Source organism: Bufo gargarizans, chromosome 4, assembly GCF_014858855.1.
Source record: "Bufo gargarizans isolate SCDJY-AF-19 chromosome 4, ASM1485885v1, whole genome shotgun sequence".
NCBI lineage: Eukaryota > Metazoa > Chordata > Amphibia > Anura > Bufonidae > Bufo > Bufo gargarizans.
Genome location: NC_058083.1, coordinates 439,462,738 through 439,490,630, shown reverse-complemented (window position 1 = coordinate 439,490,630; position 27,893 = coordinate 439,462,738). Strand labels below are relative to the sequence as shown.

Sequence of the window (27,893 nt, the reverse complement as noted above, 5' to 3'; positions counted from 1 at the left end):
TGTGAAATGGTTTTAAGCTAAATGGTTACAAGGACCGGTGCAATAAGTCTGGAATTAGGGGTCTTTCTTATACACACACCTGTTTGTGTGATTTTTAGCTCAGTGAGTTATGTGAGGAACGAGGGATAAGGATAGGAGATTCCCCTGCTGAAATATAGGATTAGGAATATTCCCAAAGAATAGGAGATAAACCAGGGTAGTGTGAACTGTCCTCCCATGCAATAGGGTAAAGCAGAATTACAGCTTGTAAAATAGGTCTCCATCAGTATCCTGGGAGACACATCTACTTGGGTGTTCCAGCTTCCTTGCACCAGCTATAATTAGTCTTCCTACCAACTCTTAAAGACCCATCAACACGTGCACTTCTCTGTATAACCCTTTCACTGCCAGAGAGGCCAGAGGGAGGAGGAAAGTTAACTAGATCTGCCTGATGTGAAAGAATGAGGGATTTTATGTAAATAGACTTCGTTCACTTGCTGATTTCAGAGGTTCTAGCACAAGAAACTGAGCAATTACAAATGTAATTTATACACAAAAAGTCCAGAATGGATCCACATCAACATAAAAAAATAAAACAGTTTTTCATGTCAAGTTTTTATTTTATCGTTTTCTTTGTAACTTGTAAGTACTATTGTATGGCGTTTTCATTCTGGGAGTTCTTTTTGTGCTCTCGCTTTGTTTCCATTTATAACCATGTGATGGTACAGGGCTGTGATGTGTACTGCGCCTGAACACACATGATAAAAATCCTTCCAACACGTTCCATAGTTGATGCCTTATCAGGTCCTGAATTGCGGAACAAGGTCAGAACAAATGCAAAATATTACATTCTGATTTATAATGGAGAAAACTATGTCTGCCCACCATCCAATCTAAAGATGCACATTGGTCATAAACATGCACCGGGTGTGATCTTGTGGTCAGGCCTGTATTCACTGCTGATGCTACCATAGATCAGCTATTGTGCCCAATAGGGTAATTAGAAAAAGTAAACAAATCAATAACATTGACATGCTGCCCCTAAAAACGCATCCTTTTTTCCTTTATGGTATATACAGATCTGTTGAAGAGCAAAGTTCAGCAACATGTTGTCATGCAACATATCATGCAATCTTACTGGTGTGTATGAAACTTGTTTATCCAGTGCATCCCACAGATGCTTGATCAGAATGAGATCCTTTAGGCCATGTCAACACCTCAAACTCTATGTCACGTTCCTCAAATAATTCCTGAACAAGATTTGCAGTGTGGAAGGGTGCATTATCATTTTGAATAAGGGAACACTGCTGCCATGAAGAGGTATACTTGGTCTACAGCAATTTTTAGGTAGGTGGTACATCTCAAAGTACAGCAGAACATTGCTAGGAAACTTAGGGTCACACTGCCTTCACTGGCTTCTTCTTATAGTCCATCCTGGTGCCATTTCTTACTCAGGTAAGCAATGCATAAGCCCTTAGCCATCCACATGATGCAAAAAAAATAATAATCATCATTTATCAGACAAGAATGCCTTTTGTCAGTGCTCTATGGTCCAGTTCAGATGCTCATGTGACCATTGTAGGTGCTTTTGGCAGTAGCCAGGGGTTAGCATTGGCACCCTGACTAGTCTGTGGCTATGCAGCCCCAGGCTGCAGTACACTGTGTCTTCTAATGCCTTAATTTTTTCAGTAATTTATGTTATAATAGCTCTTCTGTTGTATCGGACCGGACAGGCTAGACTTCACTCCTCACACGCATCAATGAGGTTTGGAAGTCTATGATGCTGCTACTGGTTGTCCTTCCTTGTACCACTGGTACTAACCACTGCGTATTAGGACCTACTGTTTTGGAGATCATCATCTATCCATAACAATTTGGATCTTGTCTAAGTTGATCATATCCTTATGTTTGCCCAATTTTTCTCACTTAAATATATTGTTGAGATGGATTTGAGTGCCGCTGTCCAGTTCCAAAACTGTTCAAAATGAATAAGTATGACAGCAAGGCATGCCACCCTTAATACGACTAGAGAAAAAGACACATGCCAACCAGGGAGGAGCGAAGTATTGAAAAATTAGGTTTGGCTGCTTCGCCTAATTTTACAAAGTAATCTAAGCACATTTCTTTGTAAGTAGTGGGTGCAATGCCAAGGAGTGGCGATTGCGCTGTCCCCTGTCATTGTACTCCTCAGATGCTGCATTCATGGCGGCATCTGACATTAATAATACAGTGTCATTTTTGTAAAACAAATTATAAAATCATACTTACCTCATCCTTTTGATCGCAAAGAGCCAGCCGCCATCTTGATTGAAAATCTAGAGCAAAATCTTGCGCTGCCCGTGATGATGTCATACATCACCGCGCACGGGATTTTGTGCGAGATCGTCAATCATGATGGAGGCAGCTGGCCCTTCGCGGATGAGGTAAGTATGATTTTTTCAATTTTTTTATTGCCATTCAGGGAAAATCCATTCGCTACCACAAAGCATGAGGAAATTCTGCTTCGCGGCTAATCAAATTTTTCTTGAGATTTAGATCGACATGCACTTCATGGAATTAAATTCGCTTAACGCTAAAGCCAACCACTGGTCAGACAGGATTTAGTACAGAGTTTGTGAGAATCCATGATAATAAAACTATGTCATACATCATGATATTCCCTTTTATAGAGATACTATGCAATGCATTTCTTATAACGGAGGTTATCCACAAATTAAACCACTATCTAATACTTTGCTTGTTCGAGTAGAATTGGACCATGTGTGAGGAGGACAAATTTCTTCTAAAAAAGAAAAAATAGTATGAAATGGTTACAGAACTGTTTTAAAGAGTATGTTAACATGAGCCTTTGTAATACATTTTTCAGCCTTGTTCTTTGTCTTTCAGGTTTTTCAGAGAATTATAATGCAAAATATCCCAAAAAGTTAGCAAACCAATAAGAATGCTGTAGCATCCAGTATAAAAAAAAGCACTGGATTTTTGTATAAAAAAAAAAAAATGAAGAAAACATACACATCCAGGAATCAGGGAAATCTAATTGCATTAAATTTTTTTCTATGGATTTCAATTAAATCCCAAAGGGCATATACCACAATTAAAAGCTTACTTGAGATAATGCGGGAAACTTAATTAACCTTGGCCAGTTTTTGTGACTAATTTTACACGAGTCTTGATTAATTCAGATCTGCATTTATAATAGAATCCCTTCATTTAGGATCATAATTGCAATGACAAATTGCATGAGCATATGTTAAAGCCACAGTTCAGGATGGGTAAATAAACACAGCTGTAATATTTTCCTTTCCATTCATTGTAAAATGATTGCAAACTAATAAGGGAAATTAAATATGGGGGTGAAAATAATTATTTCATTTATATTTTTGATAGAATGATAATATGGGAATTTTATAGGAATTTAAAAATGATCATCTAAATAGGACTAACCAGGGAGTAGAGATAAGAGTAGAGATTCAAAACAAATTGAATTTGACAATTTGTATTTTCCAAAAACTTTGTATAGAATCTGAACTTTTGGTGATTCTATTCTGGCAAACTTCTCAAAATGGCGTCAGACATTTTTCAGATCAGAAGACATGAAAAGTGAAGAAGGAGGATCACTTGACTTGACCCCAGGCGGTGTATCGGTGTATACACAATGGCAAGAATTTGCTGCCAAAAAGCAAAAATGTTTTCAGACCATCTTACAGTGCATCCTACAGTTTGTTACCACCAACAGCCATGCATTTGCCCATAGCCATATATATCGCTGTCAATGTAAGATTACTAAGGCTGGTTTGGCGTTATCAAGCTTGACATGAGTTGCATACAGTCCTAGGAGACCCCAGAATGTTATCCACAATTTTTCAGGTCATTTGGAACACTTTCCATTAGAGTCAAATTTATTCAGACCCAAATGAAATGGCCTGATGAATTGAATCTGAATCACATTTTTATCACCACCAAAGAGTCTCTGGAATAAGGAGGCTTACCTCGACATTGCCTTGAAGGAGACTGAAAGGAGATATCTTTTTACTGAAGTGATAGCTGAAGACTTTAGACATCTCAGAGCAATGTTTTTGGTATTGCAAAAAGGAAATTAATTATTTAAAGGAAATACAAAAACAACAAAATATACACATATAATTATTTTCTTGATAACTGGATCAACCTATGAATTCTGTTCTGCCATCCCCTTATATTTTTCCATCTACGACCTACATACTGACATAAGGATGTGATAAAATCCAGCAGAAATTGCAGAAATTTCTATGACTGTCCCATCTGAATTGGGCTTGAAGAAAGCTGTGGTCTTGCCACCAAACAACCCTATTCAGATGAAATGGACCTAATTTTCAGACACAGAAATTTCTGGAACAAGTCTGCGGCAGGTTAACTTACCCCAGAAGTAAAGGGGAATAAGAAGAAGCTTAAATCAGATGGTGATTAGAGTAATTATTTTACTTACATGATGCTGACTTTAGTCTGGATATTAATATGAGATCCGAACAATCTCATCATTATGACCATTTAAATGTTGCCATTTTTTTTTTTTTTTACAGGATAGCCCCTGGCGGCAGAATTCTCCTGGATCCACTTCTGGCACTTGCTTAAAAAGTGCATAAAAAATGTCAGTGGTATTTTTCAAAACATGGTGTGTGTCCCCATTGTAATTAGTCATTAGGGAGTACATTTTGGGGAATATTGTCCTTCCTAGGCAGCACTCAATTCTGCCGCTTGCTTCAGACTTCTATGTGCATGATGCCTTACGGAGCCCTGGACCACTCCGTAAAAATCATATAAGTTGGGTTGTTTAACATTCAGTTTGTAGCCCGGCACTTTGATCATTCTGCCTTTACAAGCCGTCTGCATTATTCCCAATGGATTAGCCCTTTGTAAAACGGTGAATATGGTCTCAGGGTTCCACCGCAATCATCTCTGCCAGTGACCTGTTTAAGAAAGAAATTGCTTTGCAATTGAAGCTCTTCATTATATGTAAGTGATACAAATGAAGGTTGAATGGTTGAAATTTATATATCCTTCCCTTAGGCAATTAAACATAATTAAATATTCCAAGCTGCTATGTTTAAGTAGGGGAAGTAAATATTCATATTCATTACCAAAATTTAGCTAAAAGAAGGCAGTATAAATATTCACTCACAGCTTTTTTTGGGAGGTGACTTAGAAGATTGCCTACATTGATGTCATCGATTTGAAGATACTATATTTCCTCTGTCCACCACGGTCATTCGCGCATGGCGGTGGAAAACGGTCATCTCACAGCCGTTTTTTTGGAGCCAATTAAAGTCTATGGGGCTATTTACATAGCTGCTTTTTTTTTTAATGACGAGTGAATAGCGGCTGTCAAAAAATAGGACGTGTCAAACAACAGATTTTTACAATTTGGCAAATCTAAGGTTTTTACACTAGATTTGGGCGGGGCTTAGCAGAAAATGGGCAGAGCTTTGGCTGAGTTCACATTTTGTCTTTTGTTTAAAATATTTTAAAAAATATATACGTTAAAAGGACGCCTCAGATGGATGCCATACATTGGCATCTGTCATCATAGAGTTGTAAAAAAAAAAAAAAAAAAAATATATATATAAATATATACGTTAATGTATATATTTTCATGCAGGATGGAAAACCATAGTGTACTCCCCTTTTGTATCTTTTTTTCCAAACATCTACGTTAAACATAGGGCAAAAACGTAATGTGAACCCAGCCTTTGTTGGAAAGGGGTGAGTCTATGATGCGCCATTATTCTCCAAACTTTCAGCACAATTCTGCTGTAAACATAAGCCAGGCAAAAGTTGGTGTACTGTTAGTGAACAGTGTCTATCCCTGCACCACATTTATCATCCAATCTAAGCCTCTGTGATAAATCTGCTGCAGATTTAGAAAGCCTGTCTTAAAGGGGTTGTCCCATTAAAAATATTCTACAGTTTTAAACCAACTCCTGGATCTGAATACTTTTGTAATTGCATGTAATAAAAAATGTTGTATAGCCACTGAGTTATTCAATATAATGTATCTGTATAGCGCCACCTGCAGTTTGTTCTTTTTCTTATCTCTTTGTCCGGCTCACTGAGGTGGCCGCACATGCTCAGTTTCGTCCTTCAGCTGTCTCCTGAGCTGTGATAGGTAGAGCATGGACACGCCCTCTGAGCTGCAGCAGAAAAGACACTCCCCTTGAGCAGTCAGCTTGATATACATATAGAAGAGCAATGAATATGGCGATCTGTGGATCCATGTGAGGTACAGGGCTGGTTCTAGCTTTGTTAGAAAGGTATTTTAATGTTCTGATTTTCATTTTTTACATTATTCATGGGATAACCCCTTTAAGCCTGTATTACTACAGAAGATAGTCGGGCAGATCATCGCTAACAAGCATTTGTAGGAATGCTTGTTAGCGATGATCTGGCAGTACCTGATGAACGAGCAAATGCTCTTATCCGGACCAAAAACATGACGCCCGTGTGAAAGAGGCCAAAGAGTTTTGAAAAAGAGCAAACAGCAGGTGGCGCTATACAGATTGACTTCAGCGAATAACTCAGTGGCTGTACTCAAATTTTTAATTGCATGCATTTACAAAAGTATTCAGATTCAGGTGCTGGTTTGAAAATGTAAAATATTTTTCGTGGGATAACGCCTTTAAATAGTGACAATGACAGTTTTAATAATGGGAGCTATGTTAGTCTCTTTAGGGTACTTTCACACTAGCGTTTTTCTTTTCTGGGAAATAGAGTTCCATCATAGGGGCTCAATACCGGAAAAGAACTGATCAGTTTTATCCCCATGCATTCTGTTTTATCCCCATGCATTGTCTTCAGTTCAGTCTTTTTGATCAGGATGGAGATAATACCGCGGCATGCTACAGTTTTATATCCGGCCAAAAAAACTGAACACTAGCCTGATGTATTACTGCTGGATCCGGCATTCAAAATGACGGAATGCCCGATCCGTCCTTCCGTTCTGCGCATGTGCAGACCTTTAAAAATGTGGGGAAAAAAATAGAAACGGATCTGTTTGTCTGTATGACAAACAGACAGATGGATCCGTTCTTGCAATGCATTTGTGAGACGGACCCGCATCTGGATCCGTCTACAAATGCTGTCCGGATGCATGCAGATTGCCCGATCCGGCAGGCAGTGCCGCAAGTGTGAAAGTGCCCTTATACAGACATATATACGTAGAGATCTGTATACATATACGTATGACTGCCTGGGCACATGGTATCATCTTCTATTTAAAAATGTAACATTTGCCTGAATATCACTCTAATGACTCTGTCTATCACTCAGGGGTGGACGTAGTCACTTTGCTGCATGGGGTGAAGTGAAACGCGGCCCCTCTCAGCAGTTCTCCATAAGTATTTAAGTAAGTGCAGTGTACACAGCTGGGAACAAACACTGTCACATACTGGCGCTGTCATTAGCAGAAACCACTTATCCAGACAAAGGGGGACAATTCTAGAAATAGTTTCACATCTATTAGTGCAAACGAGGACGTCTACATACAGACGTATTTATTGGAGGGGGAGAACACACTTCAGCAGTTATTTATTCTTTAGCTAAAATGTCGTCTTAGCCATGTTCCGTCTACTTCTTCTACAACAGGTTTGACCTGTTACGGCAAAGTCTATTGACCACGCATGTTCCTGCCACATCAGCTACATATCTTTGGAAAATGTCTTTCAGATGAGACAGCTTTGCCTCTCAATGTTTATTTCCTATGATATACATATAGGGGGGGTCATTTACTAGGCTGAAATACGCCTAAATTAGGTGATTTTCAGGCGCAGATAGGGGTTTACAGTCTAATTTCCTGTTCTTGGAGGCCTATTGTTATAAGGATTGGACCGAGATATGGCAGGTACTCTGGGTTTTTCATCTGAGGGCTTCTGGAAAAGGGAAACATCATATTATTCATTACCGGTCTGAGAGTTTTATGTAAACCAGAAGGAAACTGGAGGAAACCCAAGCGAGAACATAGGGGACATCATCTCCGTGTGGACTTTACCATTGGTTGGATTAGAAGCCAAGACCCCATTGCTGCAAGGACTGTCTCCAGGGTACGGTCACGTGGTCAAGTTTCTTGATGTAGGTTTGGAAGTCAAAATCAGAAGGGGATCATAGAAGTAGAGAAAGTATAATGGACATGATATCATGACTTCTTCTCTTTTTTTAATTCAATCTTGGTTTTGACTTGAACATGTGGCTGTACTCTTAAGCCTCATTCACCCGTCAGTGTTGTGGTCAGTGATTTCCATCAGTGATTGTGATCCAAAACCAGGAATAAACCCTTCACAGACATAAGGTATAAGGAAAAGATCTGCTCCTGTTCTGTGTTTAGAGCCGCACCTGGTTTTGGCTCAAAATCACTGATGGAAATCACTGACCAAAACACTGATGTGCGAATTAAGGGCTCATGCACACAAACGTATTTTCTTTCCGTGTCTGTCCCTTTTTTTTTGTGTGGACCGTATACGGAACTATTCATTTCAATGGGTCCGCAAAAAAACGGAAGTTACTTTGTGTGCATTCCGTTTCCGTATGGCCGTATTTCCGTTCTGCCAAAAAATAGAACATGTCCCTTTATTGTCCGCATTACAGACAAGGATAGTACTGTTCTATTAGGGGCCAGCTGTTCCGTTCCGCAAAATACGGAATGCACACGGACGTCATCCGTGTTGTTTGCGGATCCGTTTTTTGCGGACAGCAAAAAAGGGTATGTTCACATGATGGATTTTAATAGTCTGCTACAATATTTTCAATTTTCTTTTAGTGTGTTTTGTCACACATTTTTCATGTTTTTTATACTTTTTTTATGCAGTTTTTCAATTTAGTTTTTTAACAATGTGTTTTTTTCAATACAAAACTGAATTTTTAGCTTGTGGCTTTTGTCACGGATTCACGCCAAAACTGTTGGGAAAATACAAAAAAAAACATGGACACGTTTTTTTTTTAATCTTCTCATTCATTTTAATGGGAGAATCAGGGCAAATTTTGTAACAAGATAGGGTACAAAAAAAAAGCAAGTGCTGCTTCCCATTGAAATAAATGAGGCATTTCATGGAGCTGATTTTGAGGCAGAAAAACTCCTAAATCAGCACCAAAAACTCTGTGTGAACTGGCCTCTACAGATGTCACTTCATAGTATGTAGCTATATAATGCCTGGTTCTTTCATCTGCAGAATACATACTCTATGTGTTTCCTTAATTGGGGCAATGGAGTATGAAGTTGTTAAAAACAATACTAGTGGGAACCTAGTAGAAACCTGGCAGAGCTACAGGGGCCTGCACAGTCCAAAATAATGGCCGATTACACGACACAACAATGATTTTGCTACTGAGAGAAAAACATGTGATTTATACTAAAATGAGCGTGCTGATTCCAAATATGAACTCGGAATTTGCCTGACACATCTAGGTTTTAACCCCTTAAGGACCCTGGGATTTTTCAATTTGGCGTTTTCGTTTTTCACTCCCTGCCTTCCCATAGTCCTAACTTTTTTATTTTCCCCTTCACATAGCCTTATGAGGGCTTATTTTGTGCAGGACAAGTTGTACTTTCTAATGGCACCATTTACGGTTGCATACCTTGTAGTAGGAAGCGGGGAAAAAAAATCCAAATGGGGCATAATTGGGAAAAAATTCAATTCTGATAAAGGTTTTTATTTTTATTTTTTTACACTGTACTCTATGCGGTAAAATTGACCTGTTATCTTCATTCTCCAGGTCAATACGGTTTTAATGATACCGCACTTGTATAATTTTTCTTGCTTTTTAATACTGAAATAAAAATTAAAACCTTTGTGGAAAATATAACCATATTCTGACCCCTATAACTATGTGTACGGGGCTGTGTGAGGGTTATTTTTTCAGTGACACCAATTTGAAGTGTGTGCGACTTTTTGATCACTTAAAAAAATAAAATTTGGGGTAGTTGAAGTGACAAAAAATTAGTTTTTATTTTTTTTACCGTTACGCCATTTGCCACATGCCATTAACATTTTCGCACACGGCGATGCCCATGATGTTTATTTTTATTATTGTTTAAGTTGTTTTTTTTTTTAAGGAAAGGGGGTGATTTGAACTTTTATTTTTTATTTGTTTATATATTTGCAAAAACTTTTTTTTACTTTTTTAAGTCATCTTGGGTGACAATAACTGGCAATCATTAGATTGCCTATTGTGTTCATTGATGTCTGTATGGACACCATTGAACACTTCATTTGCACTATACAAATACAATGCTGCCACCTAGTGGCCTGTATTGGTATAGTCATCTAATATGCACCGAAGCCTGCTTGAGGCTTCAGCCTATTAGATCAATGTAACAGGTTCCCCAATCTCAGCCGGGGAACGCTGTTACAGGAGCGTAAGTGTGCGGCTTCCGCTTCCGGACTGCGCAGATGCCATGGTCACATTGGACCATGGCATCTGAAAGGGTAAAATTTATGCGATCAGCCTTATGGCTGTTCGCATACATGTGCCACGGGTCTCTGCTATTTAAAATAGCAGAGACCCAGCAGCTATGGCGCCAGCTGCACGTGCGAGCGAGCGCCATGTTTGGTTAAAGGGTTAAGTACATGCAAAGCCTATTCAGTTATAATATTAATGCATTATATTGGAGATATTCCAATAGACATGTCCAGACCTGCTCGGACGCACTCAGGCTGATGTCAGCAGTAAGTATATAAGGCAAGCTGCACAGATTTTGATAAAGTGATCTGTTATAGTGCTATCAGTTTTGAAATTTAAGATGGATAAACACAAATGTGTTAACGATCCAGACAATTTCTTCTACATATGTGGCAAATACACTACTTATGATCAGCGCAAGAATCTGACAAAGTGAGTGCGTCTTGCAGCTTGGGATGCATTTGTGCTAGTAGTGCAGAACTTCCTTGGGAACAGACGAGCTACAAACTATACAAACTATGCTGAATTAGTAGACAACATGCTTACAGCATATGAAAAACTTGGCTGCCGAATGTCATTGAAAGTGCATTTCTTACATTCCCATCTTGACTTTTTTCACCCAATTTGGGACACGTAAGTGACGAACATGGAAAGCGGTTCTATAAAGATATTTCTACAATGGAGAACAGGTATCAAGGCCGCTGGAATCCCAACATGATGGGGGACTACTGCTGTTTTTTTGCAACGGGAAAATATGACCGTTCACAAATGCAAAAGCAGATGCCCAGGGGCGTTACTAGGGTCTCAAAAAATCCAGGGCCCAAGCACCAATTCATATGGCCCAATTCTCTAAGTTGAACAACCGCATCCACCCCTCCCTGCAAACACTAGCACTGAAGACATTGTACTGTACTTGCTATACAGCAGCACGTACCTGTCACATCCAGGGCCTCCCAGGTGACGTCTCCCCGGAAGTAGATCTTCTCTGTCATCATCGTCTCCATTCAGTCCGGACACTTCTCTCAGCCGCTTCGTCTCAGAGTGTGACGTACAGACATCTTAGCTTCCTTACTTTTCTGTACCCCCAAATACTATCCTGAAGAAAAATTAGTGCCCCACATAGTAATAGTGCTCCCCATAGTCCCACCAATAGTAATTCCCTTCTAGAATGCCCTCATTAGTAATACTGCCCCCTACAGTGCCCCCAACAGTAATAGTGCTCCCAAAGAGTACCCCCATTAGTAGAAGAGCCCTCCAGTATTAATAATGCCCTTACAGAGCCCCTAGTAGAAATAAGGCCCCCCTATTGTTCCCCCAGTAGTAATAAAGCTATCTACTGACCCCTTAGTAGTAATAAGGCCCCCATAGTGCTCTTAGTAGAAATAATGCGGATCCTTCCTATAGAGCCCCCAGTAGTAATAAGAACGCCTAATGTCCCCTGGATTTAAAATGGCCCCACAATGCCCCCAGTATTTATATTGCCCCCTACTGTTATATTGCTAGCCCTGAAGTGCCCCAAGTATTTATAATGCCGCTTGCAGTGCCCCCAGTAGTTATATTCCTCTGTCTAGTGTCCTCAGAAATTATAAGTCCTCAGCACCTCTGCCATACAGTCCCATGTAAATAACACTATTTCCCTCCCTCCGCCATAGAGTCCCATATAAATAACATCCCACCATCTCTTCAGCCCCCTTCAAAATACAGCCCCATGTAAATAACATCACATCATCTTTCCTACCCCTTCCAACATACAGTCCCATGTAAATAACATCAACCCCTCCCCAGCCACCTTTAACATACAGTCCTATGTAAATAACATCCCTCTCTATCTACAGCCCCCTCCAAAATACAGTCCCATGTAAATAACATCACATTATCTTTTTGCCCCTTCCAATATACAGTCCCATGTAAATAACATCACCTCTATAATATTCAGCCCCATATAAATAACATCACTCCCTCCCCCAGACACCTTCAACATACAGTCCCATGTAAATAAAATCACCCCCTCCCCAGCCACCTCCAACATGCAGTCCTATGTAAATAACATTACCCCTTAACATTCAATTCCATGCAGAGGCAGCTCTTCCATTAGGCCACTTAGGCCGCCGCCTAAGGCCTCACGCTGGTGGGGGCCTCGCTCGGACACCGCCGCAAGTACAATTATTGGCTTGACTGAGCGGTCGGGCACTTAGAATGTGGTCCGGTTCATGCGGCGCGATGACGTCATGTCTATGTTAAAGATAATACTAACGGATCCATTCTGAACTGATGCATTATCTGAACGGATCCGTCTGTGCAGATCCATGACGGATCCGCACCAAACGCGAGTGTGAAAGTAGCCTAACAGGCAGGCAGGACATTTGGGGCCTGGGACAAAACATCAGGGGCCCAGGCCCTGAATGTTTTGACCTAGCAACGCCCCTGCAGCTGCCTGAAGCACTTTTAACAGTACTGGGCCTTGCTCAAGTAAGGCCTCTTTCACACAGGTGAGATTTCCACGCGGGTGCAATGCGTGAGGTGAACGCATTGCACCCGCACTGAATCCGGACCCATTTATCTCTATGGGACTGTGCACATGAGTGGTGATTTTCACGCGTCACTTGTGCGTTGCGTGAAAATCGCAGCATGCTCTATTTTGTGCGTTTTTCACGCAACGCAGGCCCCATAGAAGTGAATGGGGCTGCGTGAAAATTGCAAGCATCCGCAGGCAAGTGCGGATGTGGTGCGATTTTCACGCACGGTGGCTAGGAGACGATCGGTATGGGGACCCGATCATTATTATTTTCCCTTATAACATGGTTATAAGGGAAAATAATAGCATTCTTAATACAGAATGCATAGTACAATAGGGCTGGAGGGGTTCAAAAAAAATAATATTATAATTTAACCTTAATCCACTTGTTCGTGCAGCCCGGCTTCTCTTTTGTCTTCTTCTTTGAGGAATAGGACCTTTGATGACGTCACTGTGCTCATCACATGGTCCATTACATGATCTTCTTCACCATGGTGATGGATCATGCGATGGACCATGTGATGAGCGCAGTGACGTCATCACAGGTCCTTTTCTTCACAGATGAAGACAGAAGAGAAGCCACGCTGCGCGAACAAGTGGATTAAGGTGAGTTAAATTATTATTATTTTTTTTTAACCCCTCCAGCCCTATTGTACTATGCATTCTGTATTAAGATTGCTATTATTTTCCCTTATAACCATGTTATAAGGGAAAATAATAAAATCTACACAACACCTAACCCAAACCTGAACTTCTGTGGCATAAAAAAGTCACACATTATGGTGCACCATCATTCGTGACTTTTTAGGCGTCTTGACACTTTTCAGAAGTGGTGAGGGTAAAGGGTGGGGCTTAGCGTATGGGCGGAGATTCACACCACTGATTGCATTTACTATAACTTTCGCTAGAAAGTGGCAGAAATCGGATACATTGTTGAGCATTGATCTCTAGGAACAAAGAATCTGACATGGATGAACATCAACATTTAAATTGTCTGAATTCTTCCCGGTTTTTCCACTGGGTACGGAATTTAACGTGAGAATGGTTTTCCCAGGCCGCTATTTCTTCGAATCTATATATGGTATCAACCTTATTGATCCAATGGTCTATGGGTGGGATATGAGAGGATAGCCAGTTTCGAGGTATTAAGAGGCAAGCTGCTATCAACAGCTTTTTGAACAGAAAGGGGACTTGCGATTTAACATCTACCTGTTATATGTTCATGTACAGCTGCTTGTTATATATGCTGGGCAGTTTTTCTCTGTATTTCATTTGAATTTCCAATAAAGCTTTTAAAAAAAGAAAGTGGCAGAAATTATAGCTGAAAGCTGTACCTCGTGTAGACCTCAGTTTCTGGCACACGGCAGGGGGGAGATGCACCTGATTTGTTAAGAGTAGGGATGAGCGAACCCGAACTGTATAGTTCGGGTTCGTACCGAATTTTGGGGTGTCCGTGACACGGACCCGAACCCGGACATTTTCGTAAAAGTCCGGGTTCGGGTTCGGTGTTCGTCGCTTTCTTCGCGCTTTTGTGACGCTTTCTTGGCGCTTTTTGAAAGGCTGCAAAGCAGCCAATCAACAAGCGTCATACTACTTGCCCCAAGAGGCCATCACAGCCATGCCTACTATTGGCATGGCTGTGATTGGCCAGAGCACCATGTGACCCAGCCTCTATTTAAGCTGGAGTCACATAGCGCCGCCCGTCACTCTGCTCTGATTAGCGTAGGGAGAGGTTGCGGCTGCGACAGTAGGGCGAGATTAGGCAGATTAACTCCTCCAAAGGACTTGATTAACTGATCGATCTGCAGCTGTGGATCATTGAGCTGCTGATCCTCAATTGCTCACTGTTTTTAGGCTGCACAGACCGTTTGTCAGTCTCATTTTTCTGGGGTGATCGGCGGCCATTTTGTGTCTTGTGGTGCGCCAGCACAAGCTGCGACCAAGTGCATTTAACCCTCAATGGTGTGGTTGTTTTTTGGCTAAAGCCTACATCAGGGTGAAGCTGTGACACCAAGTGCATTTAACCAGCAATAGTCTGTTCATTTTTTGGCCATATACAAAATCAGGGGCAAGCTGCGCCTGTCACCAAGTGCATTTAACCCTCAATGGTGTGGTTGTTTTTTGGCTAAAGCCTACATCAGGGTGAAGCTGTCACACCAAGTGCATTTAACCAGCAATAGTCTGTTCATTTTTTGGCCATATACAAAATCAGGGGCAAGCTGCGCCTGTCACCAAGTGCATTTAACCCTCAATGGTGTGGTTGTTTTTTGGCTAAAGCCTACATCAGGGTGAAGCTGTCACACCAAGTGCATTTAACCAGCAATAGTCTGTTCATTTTTTGGCCATATACAAAATCAGGGGCAAGCTGCGCCTGTCACCAAGTGCATTTAACCCTCAATGGTGTGGTTGTTTTTTGGCTAAAGCCTACATCAGGGTGAAGCTGTCACACCAAGTGCATTTAACCAGCAATAGTCTGTTCATTTTTTGGCCATATCCCAGTCTAATTCTGTCACTAAATCCATACCGGTCACCCAGCGCCTAAATACTAGGCCTCAAATTTATATCCAGCTAAATCTGTCCCTAGTGCTGTAGCTGGGCGAGTTATTTAGTGTCCGTTCAAGCACATTTCTTGTTCTGGGTTGAAATACAATTCCCAATTTAGCAATTTCATAATTTAGTGGTTCCTGCTATATCAGAGCTCTTTGAAATCTATCCCAAAAAGGGTATATAATATTGAAGGTGCACATAGGGTCATTCAGAGTAACTTCACACACACCCGCTACTGTGTATTTCCAAGTCTAATTCTGTCACTAAATCCATACCGGTGACCCAGCGCCTAAATACTAGGCCTCAAATTTAATTCCCTCTAAATCTCTCGTTACCCACCGCTGTACTGTTGTTGCTGGGCAAGATATTTAGTGTCCGTCAAAGCACATTTTTTGTTCTGGGTTGAAGTACAATTCCCAATTTAGCAATTTCATAATTTAGTGGTTTCTGCTATATCAGAGCTATTTGAAATCTATCCCAAAAAGGGTATATAATATTGAAGGTGCACATAGGGTCATTCAGAATAACTTCACACACACCCGCTACTGTGTATTTCCAAGTCTAATTCTGTCACTAAACCCATACCTGTCACCCAGCGCCTAAATACTAGGCCTCAAATTTAAATCCCTCTAAATCTCTCGTTACCGTTGTCCTGTTGTAGCTGGGAAAGTTATTTAGTGCCCGTCAAAGCACATTTTTTGTTCTGGGTTGAAGTACAATTCCCAATTTAGCAATTTCATAATTTAGTGGTTCCTGCTATATCAGAGCTATTTGAAATCTATCCCAAAAAGGGTATATAATATTGAAGGTGCACATAGGGTCATTCAGAATAACTTCACACACACCCGCTACTGTGTATTTCCAAGTCTAATTCTGTCACTAAATCCATACCGGTGACCCAGCGCCTAAATACTAGGCCTCAAATTTAATTCCCTCTAAATCTCTCGTTACCCACCGCTGTACTGTTGTTGCTGGGCAAGATATTTAGTGTCCGTCAAAGCACATTTTTTGTTCTGGGTTGAAGTACAATTCCCAATTTAGCAATTTCATAATTTAGTGGTTTCTGCTATATCAGAGCTATTTGAAATCTATCCCTAAAAGGGTATATAATATTGAAGGTGCACATAGGGTCATTCAGAATAACTTCACACACACCCGCTACTGTGTATTTCCAAGTCTAATTCTGTCACTAAACCCATACCTGTCACCCAGCGCCTAAATACTAGGCCTCAAATTTAAATCCCTCTAAATCTCTCGTTACCGTTGTCCTGTTGTAGCTGGGAAAGTTATTTAGTGCCCGTCAAAGCACATTTTTTGTTCTGGGTTGAAGTACAATTCCCAATTTAGCAATTTCATAATTTAGTGGTTCCTGCTATATCAGAGCTATTTGAAATCTATCCCAAAAAGGGTATATAATATTGAAGGTGCACATTGGGTCATTCAGAATAACTTCACACACACGCTTCTGTGCATTTCCAAGTCTAATTCTGTCACTAAATCCATACCGGTGACCCAGCGCCTAAATACTAGGCCTCAAATTTAATTCCCTCTAAATCTCTCGTTACCCACCGCTGTACTGTTGTTGCTGGGCAAGATATTTAGTGTCCGTCAAAGCACATTTTTTGTTCTGGGTTGAAGTACAATTCCCAATTTAGCAATTTCATAATTTAGTGGTTTCTGCTATATCAGAGCTATTTGAAATCTATCCCTAAAAGGGTATATAATATTGAAGGTGCACATAGGGTCATTCAGAATAACTTCACACACACCCGCTACTGTGTATTTCCAAGTCTAATTCTGTCACTAAATCCATACCGGTGACCCAGCGCCTAAATACTAGGCCTCAAATTTAATTCCCTCTAAATCTCTCGTTACCCACCGTTGTACTGTTGTTGCTGGGCAAGATATTTAGTGTCCGTCAAAGCACATTTTTTGTTCTGGGTTGAAGTACAATTCCCAATTTAGCAATTTCATAATTTAGTGGTTTCTGCTATATCAGAGCTATTTGAAATCTATCCCTAAAAGGGTATATAATATTCAAGGTGCACATTGGGTCATTCAGAATAACTTCACACACACACGCTTCTGTGCATTTCCAAGTCTAATTCTGTCACTAAATCCATACCGGTCACCCAGCGCCTAAATACTAGGCCTCAAATTTATATCCCGCTGAATTTGAATACAATACATTGGGCCAAATAATATATTTGTTGTTGTGGTGAACCATAACAATGAGAAAAACATCTAGTAAGGGACGCGGACGTGGACATGGTCGTGGTGGTGTTAGTGGACCCTCTGGTGCTGGGAGAGGACGTGGCCGTTCTGCCACATCCACACGTCCTAGTGTACCAACTACCTCAGGTCCCAGTAGCCGCCAGAATTTACAGCGATATATGGTGGGGCCCAATGCCGTTCTAAGGATGGTAAGGCCTGAGCAGGTACAGGCATTAGTCAATTGGGTGGCCGACAGTGGATCCAGCACGTTCACATTATCTCCCACCCAGTCTTCTGCAGAAAGCGCACAGATGGCGCCTGAAAACCAACCCCATCAGTCTGTCACATCACCCCCATGCATACCAGGGAAACTGTCTCAGCCTCAAGTTATGCAGCAGTCTCTTATGCTGTTTGAAGACTCCGCTGGCAGGGTTTCCCAAGGGCATCCACCTAGCCCTTCCCCAGCGGTGAAAGACATAGAATGCACTGACGCACAACCACTTATGTTTCCTGATGATGAGGACATGGGAATACCACCTCAGCATGTCTCTGATGATGACGAAACACAGGTGCCAACTGCTGCGTCTTTCTGCAGTGTGCAGACTGAACAGGAGGTCAGGGATCAAGACTGGGTGGAAGACGATGCAGGGGACGATGAGGTCCTAGACCCCACATGGAATGAAGGTCGTGCCACTGACTTTCACAGTTCGGAGGAAGAGGCAGTGGTGAGACCGAGCCAACAGCGTAGCAAAAGAGGGAGCAGTGGGCAAAAGCAGAACACCCGCCGCCAAGAGACTCCGCCTGCTACTGACCGCCGCCATCTGGGACCGAGCACCCCAAAGGCAGCTTCAAGGAGTTCCCTGGCATGGCACTTCTTCAAACAATGTGCTGACGACAAGACCCGAGTGGTTTGCACGCTGTGCCATCAGAGCCTGAAGCGAGGCATTAACGTTCTGAACCTGAGCACAACCTGCATGACCAGGCACCTGCATGCAAAGCATGAACTGCAGTGGAGTAAACACCTTAAAACCAAGGAAGTCACTCAGGCTCCCCCTGCTACCTCTTCTGCTGCTGCCGCCTCGGCCTATTCTGCTGCTGCCGCCTCGGCCTCTTCCTCCGCCTCTGGAGGAACGTTGGCACCTGCCGCCCAGCAAACAGGGGATGTACCACCAACACCACCACCACCACCTCCGTCACCAAGCGTCTCAACCATGTCACACGCCAGCGTTCAGCTCTCCATCTCACAAACATTTGATAGAAAGCGTAAATTCCCACCTAGCCACCCTCGATCCCTGGCCCTGAATGCCAGCATTTCTAAACTACTGGCCTATGAAATGCTGTCATTTAGGCTGGTGGACACAGACAGCTTCAAACAGCTCATGTCGCTTGCTGTCCCACAGTATGTTGTTCCCAGCCGGCACTACTTCTCCAAGAGAGCCGTGCCTTCCCTGCACAACCAAGTATCCGATAAAATCAAGTGTGCACTGCGCAACGCCATCTGTAGCAAGGTCCACCTAACCACAGATACGTGGACCAGTAAGCACGGCCAGGGACGCTATATCTCCCTAACTGCACACTGGGTAAATGTAGTGGCAGCTGGGCCCCAGGCGGAGAGCTGTTTGGCGCACGTCCTTCCGCCGCCAAGGATCGCAGGGCAACATTCTTTGCCTCCTGTTGCCACCTCCTCCTTCTCGGCTTCCTCCTCCTCTTCTTCCACCTGCTCATCCAGTCAGCCACACACCTTCACCACCAACTTCAGCACAGCCCGGGGTAAACGTCAGCAGGCCATTCTGAAACTCATATGTTTGGGGGACAGGCCCCACACCGCACAGGAGTTGTGGCGGGGTATAGAACAACAGACCGACGAGTGGTTGCTGCCGGTGAGCCTCAAGCCCGGCCTGGTGGTGTGTGATAATGGGCGAAATCTCGTTGCAGCTCTGGGACTAGCCAATTTGACGCACATCCCTTGCTTGGCGCATGTGCTGAATTTGGTGGTGCAGAAGTTCATTCACAACTACCCCGACATGTCAGAGCTGCTGCATAAAGTGCGGGCCGTCTGTTCGCGCTTCCGGCGTTCACATCCTGCTGCTGCTCGCCTGTCTGCGCTACAGCGTAACTTCGGCCTTCCCGCTCACCGCCTCATATGCGACGTGCCCACCAGGTGGAACTCCACCTTGCACATGCTGGACAGACTGTGCGAGCAGCAGCAGGCCATAGTGGAGTTTCAGCTGCAGCACGCACGGGTCAGTCGCACTACAGAACAGCACCACTTCACCACCAATGACTGGGCCTCCATGCGAGACCTGTGTGCCCTGTTGCGCTGTTTCGAGTACTCCACCAACATGGCCAGTGGCGATGACACCGTTATCAGCGTTACAATACCACTTCTATGTCTCCTTGAGAAAACACTTAGGGCGATGATGGAAGAGGAGGTGGCCCAGGAGGAGGAGGAGGAGGAGGAGGAAGAGGGGTCATTTTTAGCACTTTCAGGCCAGTCTCTTCGAAGTGACTCAGAGGGAGGTTTTTGGCAACAGCAGAGGCCAGGTACAAATGTGGCCAGCCAGGGCCCACTACTGGAGGACGAGGAGGACGAGGATGAGGAGGAGGTGGAGGAGGATGAGGATGAAGCATGGTCACAGCGGGGTGGCACCCAACGCAGCTCGGGTCCATCACTGGTGCGTGGCTGGGGGGAAAGGCAGGACGATGACGATACGCCTCCCACAGAGGACAGCTTGTCCTTATCCCTGGGCAGCCTGGCACACATGAGCGACTACATGCTGCAGTGCCTGCGCAACGACAGCAGAGTTGCCCACATTTTAACCTGTGCGGACTACTGGGTTGCCACCCTGCTGGATCCACGCTACAAAGACAATGTGCCCACCTTACTTCCTGCACTGGAGCGTGATAGGAAGATGCGCGAGTACAAGCGCACGTTGGTAGACACGCTACTGAGAGCATTCCCAAATGTCACAGGGGAACAAGTGGAAGCCCAAGGCCAAGGCAGAGGAGGAGCAAGAGGTCGCCAAGGCAGCTGTGTCACGGCCAGCTCCTCTGAGGGCAGGGTTAGCATGGCAGAGATGTGGAAAACTTTTGTCAACACGCCACAGCTAACTGCACCACCACCTGATACGCAACGTGTTAGCAGGAGGCAACATTTCACTAACATGGTGGAACAGTACGTGTGCACACCCCTCCACGTACTGACTGATGGTTCGGCCCCATTCAACTTCTGGGTCTCTAAATTGTCCACGTGGCCAGAGCTAGCCTTTTATGCCTTGGAGGTGCTGGCCTGCCCGGCAGCCAGCGTTTTGTCTGAACGTGTATTCAGCACGGCAGGGGGCGTCATTACAGACAAACGCAGCCGCCTGTCTACAGCCAATGTGGACAAGCTGACGTTCATAAAAATGAACCAGGCATGGATCCCACAGGACCTGTCCGTCCCTTGTCCAGATTAGACATTAACTACCTCCCCATAACCATATATTATTGGACTCCAGGGCACTTCCTCATTCAATCCTATTTTTATTTTCATTTTACCATTATATTGCGAGGCTACCCAAAGTTGAATGAACCTCTCCTCTGCCTGTGTGCTAGGCCTAAATATATGCCAATGGACTGTTGCAGTGGTGGGTGACGTGAAGCCTCATTCTCTGCTATGACATGCAGACTGATTCTCTGCTGACATGAAGCCAGATCCTCTGTTACGGGAGCTCTCTCCTCTGCCTGGGTGCTGGGCCTAAATTTATGACAATTGACTGTTGCAGTGGTGGGTGACGTGAAGCCTGATTCTCTGCTATGATATGAAGACTGATTCTCTGCTGACATGAAGCCAGATTGTCTGTTACGGGACCTTTCTCCTCTGCCTGGGTTCTGGGCCTAAATTTATGAAAATTGACTGTTGCAGTGGTGGGTGACGTGAAGCCTGATTCTCTGCTATGATATGAAGACTGATTCTCTGCTGACATGAAGCCAGATTGTCTGTTACGGGACCTTTCTCCTCTGCCTGGGTTCTGGGCCTAAATTTATGAAAATTGACTCTTACAGTGGTGGGTGACGTGAAGCCTGATTCTCTGCTATGATATGAAGACTGATTCTCTGCTGACATGAAGCCAGATTCTCTGTTACGGGACCTCTCTCCTCTGCCTGGGTGCTGGGCCTAAATTTATGACAATGGACTGTTGCAGTGGTGGCTGACGTGAAGCCTGATTCTCTGCTATGACATGCAGACTGATTCTCTGCTGTCATGAAGCCAGATTGTCTGTTACGGGACCTCTCTGCTCTGCCTGTGTGCTAGGCCTAAATATATGCCAATGGACTGTTGCAGTGGTGGCTGACGTGAAGCCTCATTCTCTGCTATGACATGCAGACTGATTCTCTGCTGTCATGAAGCCAGATTGTCTGTTACGGGACCTCTCTGCTCTGCCTGTGTGCTAGGCCTAAATATATGCCAATGGACTGTTGCAGTGGTGGGTGACGTGAAGCCTCATTCTCTGCTATGACATGCAGACTGATTCTCTGCTGACATGAAGCCAGATTGTCTGTTACGGGACCTCTCTGCTCTGCCTGTGTGCTAGGCCTAAATATATGCCAATGGACTGTTGCAGTGGTGGGTGACGTGAAGCCTCATTCTCTGCTATGACATGCAGACTGATTCTCTGCTGACATGAAGCCAGATTGTCTGTTACGGGACCTCTCTGCTCTGCCTGTGTGCTAGGCCTAAATATATGCCAATGGACTGTTGCAGTGGTGGGTGACGTGAAGCCTCATTCTCTGCTATGACATGCAGACTGATTCTCTGCTGACATGAAGCCAGATTGTCTGTTACGGGACCTCTCTGCTCTGCCTGTGTGCTAGGCCTAAATATATGCCAATGGACTGTTGCAGTGGTGGGTGACGTGAAGCCTCATTCTCTGCTATGACATGCAGACTGATTCTCTGCTGACATGAAGCCAGATTGTCTGTTACGGGACCTCTCTGCTCTGCCTGTGTGCTAGGCCTAAATATATGCCAATGGACTGTTGCAGTGGTGGGTGACGTGAAGCCTCATTCTCTGCTATGACATGCAGACTGATTCTCTGCTGACATGAAGCCAGATCCTCTGTTACGGGAGCTCTCTCCTCTGCCTGGGTGCTGGGCCTAAATTTATGACAATTGACTGTTGCAGTGGTGGGTGACGTGAAGCCTGATTCTCTGCTATGATATGAAGACTGATTCTCTGCTGACATGAAGCCAGATTGTCTGTTACGGGACCTTTCTCCTCTGCCTGGGTTCTGGGCCTAAATTTATGAAAATTGACTCTTACAGTGGTGGGTGACGTGAAGCCTGATTCTCTGCTATGATATGAAGACTGATTCTCTGCTGACATGAAGCCAGATTCTCTGTTACGGGACCTCTCTCCTCTGCCTGGGTGCTGGGTAGTGTTGAGCGCGAATATTCGAAAAGCAAATTTTTTTCGCGAATATCGCAACTTCGCGATTTCGCGAATATTTCGAATATAGTGCTATATATTCGTAAAAACGAATATTCGTTTTTTGTTTCCCCCCCCCCCCCCACAAAATTACAGTACACATATAATTGATTGTTTCCCAAAGGTCCAACAGCTCAGATCTTACTCACATTGCCTAGAAAGTGATTGAGGCGCGAATCTTCGTAAGGCGATTTTATTAGCGCACATGCGAATATCGGCACGTCCCAGAACAGAGGCAAAGGGCTTTGCATTCATACATTAGTGAATTGAGTTGCGAATCTTCGTAAGGCGATTTTATTAGCGCACATGCGAATATCTACACTTGTCCCAGAACAGAGGCAAAGGGCTTTGCATTCATACATTAGTGATTGAATTGAGCTGCGAATCTTCGTAAGGCGATTTTATTAACGCAAATGCAAATATCTACACTTGTCCCCAGAACAGAGAGGCAAAGGCCTGTGCATTCATATAGTATAGCACCATATTCGCGAATACGTAGAACTTCGTAAAAGTCGATTTACGAATATTCGTATTTTTTATTTTACTTTCCACCTTACAGATTACATTGATCTGTACTCTGTCAACTACTGTCATCACCCCCCACTGTATCTCGATTGATTCCCAAAAGTCTCACATTCCCTAGAAAGTGATTGAGGTGCGAATCTTCGTAAGGCGATTTTATTAGCGCACATGCGAATATCTACACTTGTCCCAGAACAGAGGCAAAGGGCATTGCATTCATACATTAGTGATTGAATTGAGTTGCGAATCTTCGTAAGGCGATTTCATTAGCGCACATGTGAATTTTGCATAGCATATGTATTATGCGATAATTCGAATTATCGCATATGCGAAATAATAACGAATTTGAATAATCGCGAATATTTTACGAATATTCTTTCGAATATTCACAAAATTTCGCGAATTCGAATATGGGACATGCCGCTCAACACTAGTGCTGGGCCTAAATTTATGACAATGGACTGTTGCAGTGGTGGGTGACGTGAAGCCTGATTCTCTGCTATGACATGCAGACTGATTCTCTGCTGACATGAAGCCAGATTGTCTGTTACGGGACCTCTCTCCTCTGCCTGGGTGCTGGGCCTAAATATATGCCAATGGACTGTTGCAGTGGTGGCTGACGTGAAGCCTCATTCTCTGCTATGACATGCAGACTAATTCTCTGCTGACATGAAGACAGATTCTCTGTTACGGGACCTCTCTCCTCTGCCTGGGTGCCGGGGCCTAAATATCTGAGAATGGACTGTTCCAGTGGTGGCTGACGTGAAGCCTCATTCTCTGCTATGACATGCAGACTAATTCTCTGCTGACATGAAGACAGATTCTCTGTTACGGGACCTCCCTCCTCTGCCTGGGTGCTGGGCCTAAATATATGCCAATGGACTGTTGCAGTGGTGGCTGACGTGAAGCCTCATTCTCTGCTATGACATGCAGACTAATTCTCTGCTGACATGAAGACAGATTCTCTGTTACGGGACCTCCCTCCTCTGCCTGGGTGCTGGGCCTAAATATATGCCAATGGACTGTTGCAGTGGTGGCTGACGTGAAGCCTCATTCTCTGCTATGACATGCAGACTGATTCTCTGCTGACATGAAGCCAGATTCTCTGTTACGGGACCTCTCTCCTCTGCCTGTGTGTGTGCTGGGCCTAAATATATGCCAATGGACTGTTGCAGTGGTGGCTGACGTGAAGCCTCATTCTCTGCTATGACATGCAGACTGATTCTCTGCTGACATGAAGCCAGATTCTCTGTTACGGGACCTCTCTCCTCTGCCTGTGTGTGTGCTGGGCCTAAATATATGCCAATGGACTGTTGCAGTGGTGGCTGACGTGAAGCCTCATTCTCTGCTATGACATGCAGACTAATTCTCTGCTGACATGAAGACAGATTCTCTGTTACGGGACCTCCCTCCTCTGCCTGGGTGCTGGGCCTAAATATATGCCAATGGACTGTTGCAGTGGTGGCTGACGTGAAGCCTCATTCTCTGCTATGACATGCAGACTGATTCTCTGCTGACATGAAGCCAGATTCTCTGTTACGGGACCTCTCTCCTCTGCCTGTGTGTGTGCTGGGCCTAAATATATGCCAATGGACTGTTGCAGTGGTGGCTGACGTGAAGCCTCATTCTCTGCTATGACATGCAGACTGATTCTCTGCTGACATGAAGCCAGATTCTCTGTTACGGGACCTCTCTCCTCTGCCTGTGTGTGTGCTGGGCCTAAATATATGCCAATGGACTGTTGCAGTGGTGGCTGACGTGAAGCCTCATTCTCTGCTATGACATGCAGACTAATTCTCTGCTGACATGAAGACAGATTCTCTGTTACGGGACCTCCCTCCTCTGCCTGGGTGCTGGGCCTAAATATATGCCAATGGACTGTTGCAGTGGTGGCTGACGTGAAGCCTCATTCTCTGCTATGACATGCAGACTGATTCTCTGCTGACATGAAGCCAGATTCTCTGTTACGGGACCTCTCTCCTCTGCCTGTGTGTGTGCTGGGCCTAAATATATGCCAATGGACTGTTGCAGTGGTGGCTGACGTGAAGCCTCATTCTCTGCTATGACATGCAGACTGATTCTCTGCTGACATGAAGCCAGATTCTCTGTTACGGGACCTCTCTCCTCTGCCTGTGTGTGTGCTGGGCCTAAATATATGCCAATGGACTGTTGCAGTGGTGGCTGACGTGAAGCCTCATTCTCTGCTATGACATGCAGACTAATTCTCTGCTGACATGAAGACAGATTCTCTGTTACGGGACCTCCCTCCTCTGCCTGGGTGCTGGGCCTAAATATATGCCAATGGACTGTTGCAGTGGTGGCTGACGTGAAGCCTCATTCTCTGCTATGACATGCAGACTAATTCTCTGCTGACATGAAGACAGATTCTCTGTTACGGGACCTCTCTCCTCTGCCTGGGTGCCGGGGCCTAAATATCTGAGAATGGACTGTTCCAGTGGTGGGTGACGGGAAGCCAGATTCTCTGCTATGGAACCTCTCTCCAATTGATTTTGGTTAATTTTTATTTATTTAATTTTTATTTTAATTCATTTCCCTATCCACATTTGTTTGCAGGGGATTTACCTACATGTTGCTGCCTTTTGCAGCCCTCTAGCTCTTTCCTGGGCTGTTTTACAGCCTTTTTAGTGCCGAAAAGTTCGGGTCCCCATTGACTTCAATGGGGTTCGGGTTCGGGACGAAGTTCGGATCGGGTTCGGATCCCGAACCCGAACATTTCCGGGATGTTCGGCCGAACTTCTCGAACCCGAACATCCAGGTGTTCGCTCAACTCTAGTTAAGAGACATCTGCCTCTTAATAAATTAGGTGCATCTCACCCCAGTGCAGGGAGATCAAGACTATTGTAAGAATGCGCCGGTCTTGATAAATGTCCCCCAAAAAGAGCCTACAGGACTTTGGGGGAGATTTCTCAATATTGGTTTAAAGAAAACCGGCTTAGTTTCCATAGCAACCAATCAGACGCCGCCTTTCCTTTTCAAAGGAGCTCTGAAAAATGAACGGTGGAACCTGATTGGTTGCTATGGGCAACTAAGACAGTTTTCCTTACACCAGTTTTGAGAGCTCTTAAGTTTTGTGTCCTTTTTACAGTCTCATTGTATAAGAATGTTGTGTACATGAGTCCATGGGCGGACTGGCCTTAGACCCTACAGGGAAATTTCCCACTGGGCCGATGCCCAGGGGACCGCCCAAGCCCTCCTCTTAGCCGTCAGCCAGGTACATAAAGATCTAATGGTCTCCTCATTAATTAATGTAGGAGTATCAGGCATTTGCCCGGTGGCCGCCCTTCTGAACTCAACTGTATTGCCGTTGTCAGGACGATGATACAATTTCATACTGTGGCGCATGTGGCAGTATTTTGTGCTGCACTGTGGTATTTTTTTCTGCCTGGGCAGTATATTGTGCTGCACTGTGTTATTTGGTTCTGCTGGGGCAGTATATTGTGCTGCACTGTGGTATTTGGTTCTGCTGGGGTAGTATATTGTGCTGCACTGTGGTATTTGGTTCTGCTGGGGCAGTATATTGTGTTGCACTGCGGTATTTGGTTCTGCTGGGGCAGTATATTGTGCTACACTGTGGTATTTGGTTCTGCTGAGGCAGTATATTGTGCTGCACTGCGGTATTTGGTTATGCTAGGGCAGTATATTGTGCTGCACTTTGGTATTTGGTTCTGCTGAGGCAGTATATTGTGCTGCACTGTGGTATTTGGTTCTTCTGAGGCAGTATATTGTGCTGCACTGTGGTATTTGGTTCTGCTGAGGCAGTATATTGTCCTGCATTGTGGTATTTGGTTCTGCTGAGGCAGTATATTGTGCTACACTGTGGTATTTGGTTCTGCTGGGGCGGTATATTGTGCTGCACAGTGGTATTTCATTCTGCTGAGGCAGTATATTGTGCTGCACTGTGGTATATGGTTCTGCTGAGGCGGTATATTGTCCTGCACTGTGGTATTTGGTTCTGCTGGGGCAGTTTATTGTGCTGCACTTTGGTATTTGGTTCTGCTGGGGCAGTATATTGTGCTGCACTTTGGTATTTGGTTCTGCTGGGGCGGTATATTGTGCTGCACTGTGGTATTTGGTTCTGCTGAGGCAGTATATTGTCCTGCATTGTGGTATTTGGTTCTGCTGAGGCAGTATATTGTGCTACACTGTGGTATTTGGTTCTGCTGGGGCGGTATATTGTGCTGCACAGTGGTATTTCATTCTGCT

General features: G+C 44.1%; 1 long non-coding RNA gene across 2 annotated transcripts in view; it reads left to right on the top strand.

Annotated features, from left to right (window-relative positions):
- Window positions 1-27,893, top strand: part of LOC122935894 — a 56,323-nt gene that overhangs the window by 6,879 nt on the left and 21,551 nt on the right. The window contains exon 1 of one of the 2 annotated variants that reach the window (XR_006388848.1): window positions 4,213-4,606. The exons of the other annotated variant lie outside the window; for it this stretch is intronic. This is a non-coding gene — a long non-coding RNA (uncharacterized LOC122935894). Of the gene's footprint in view, window positions 1-4,212; window positions 4,607-27,893 lie in introns of those variants that run through there. 2 annotated transcript variants of the gene reach the window in all.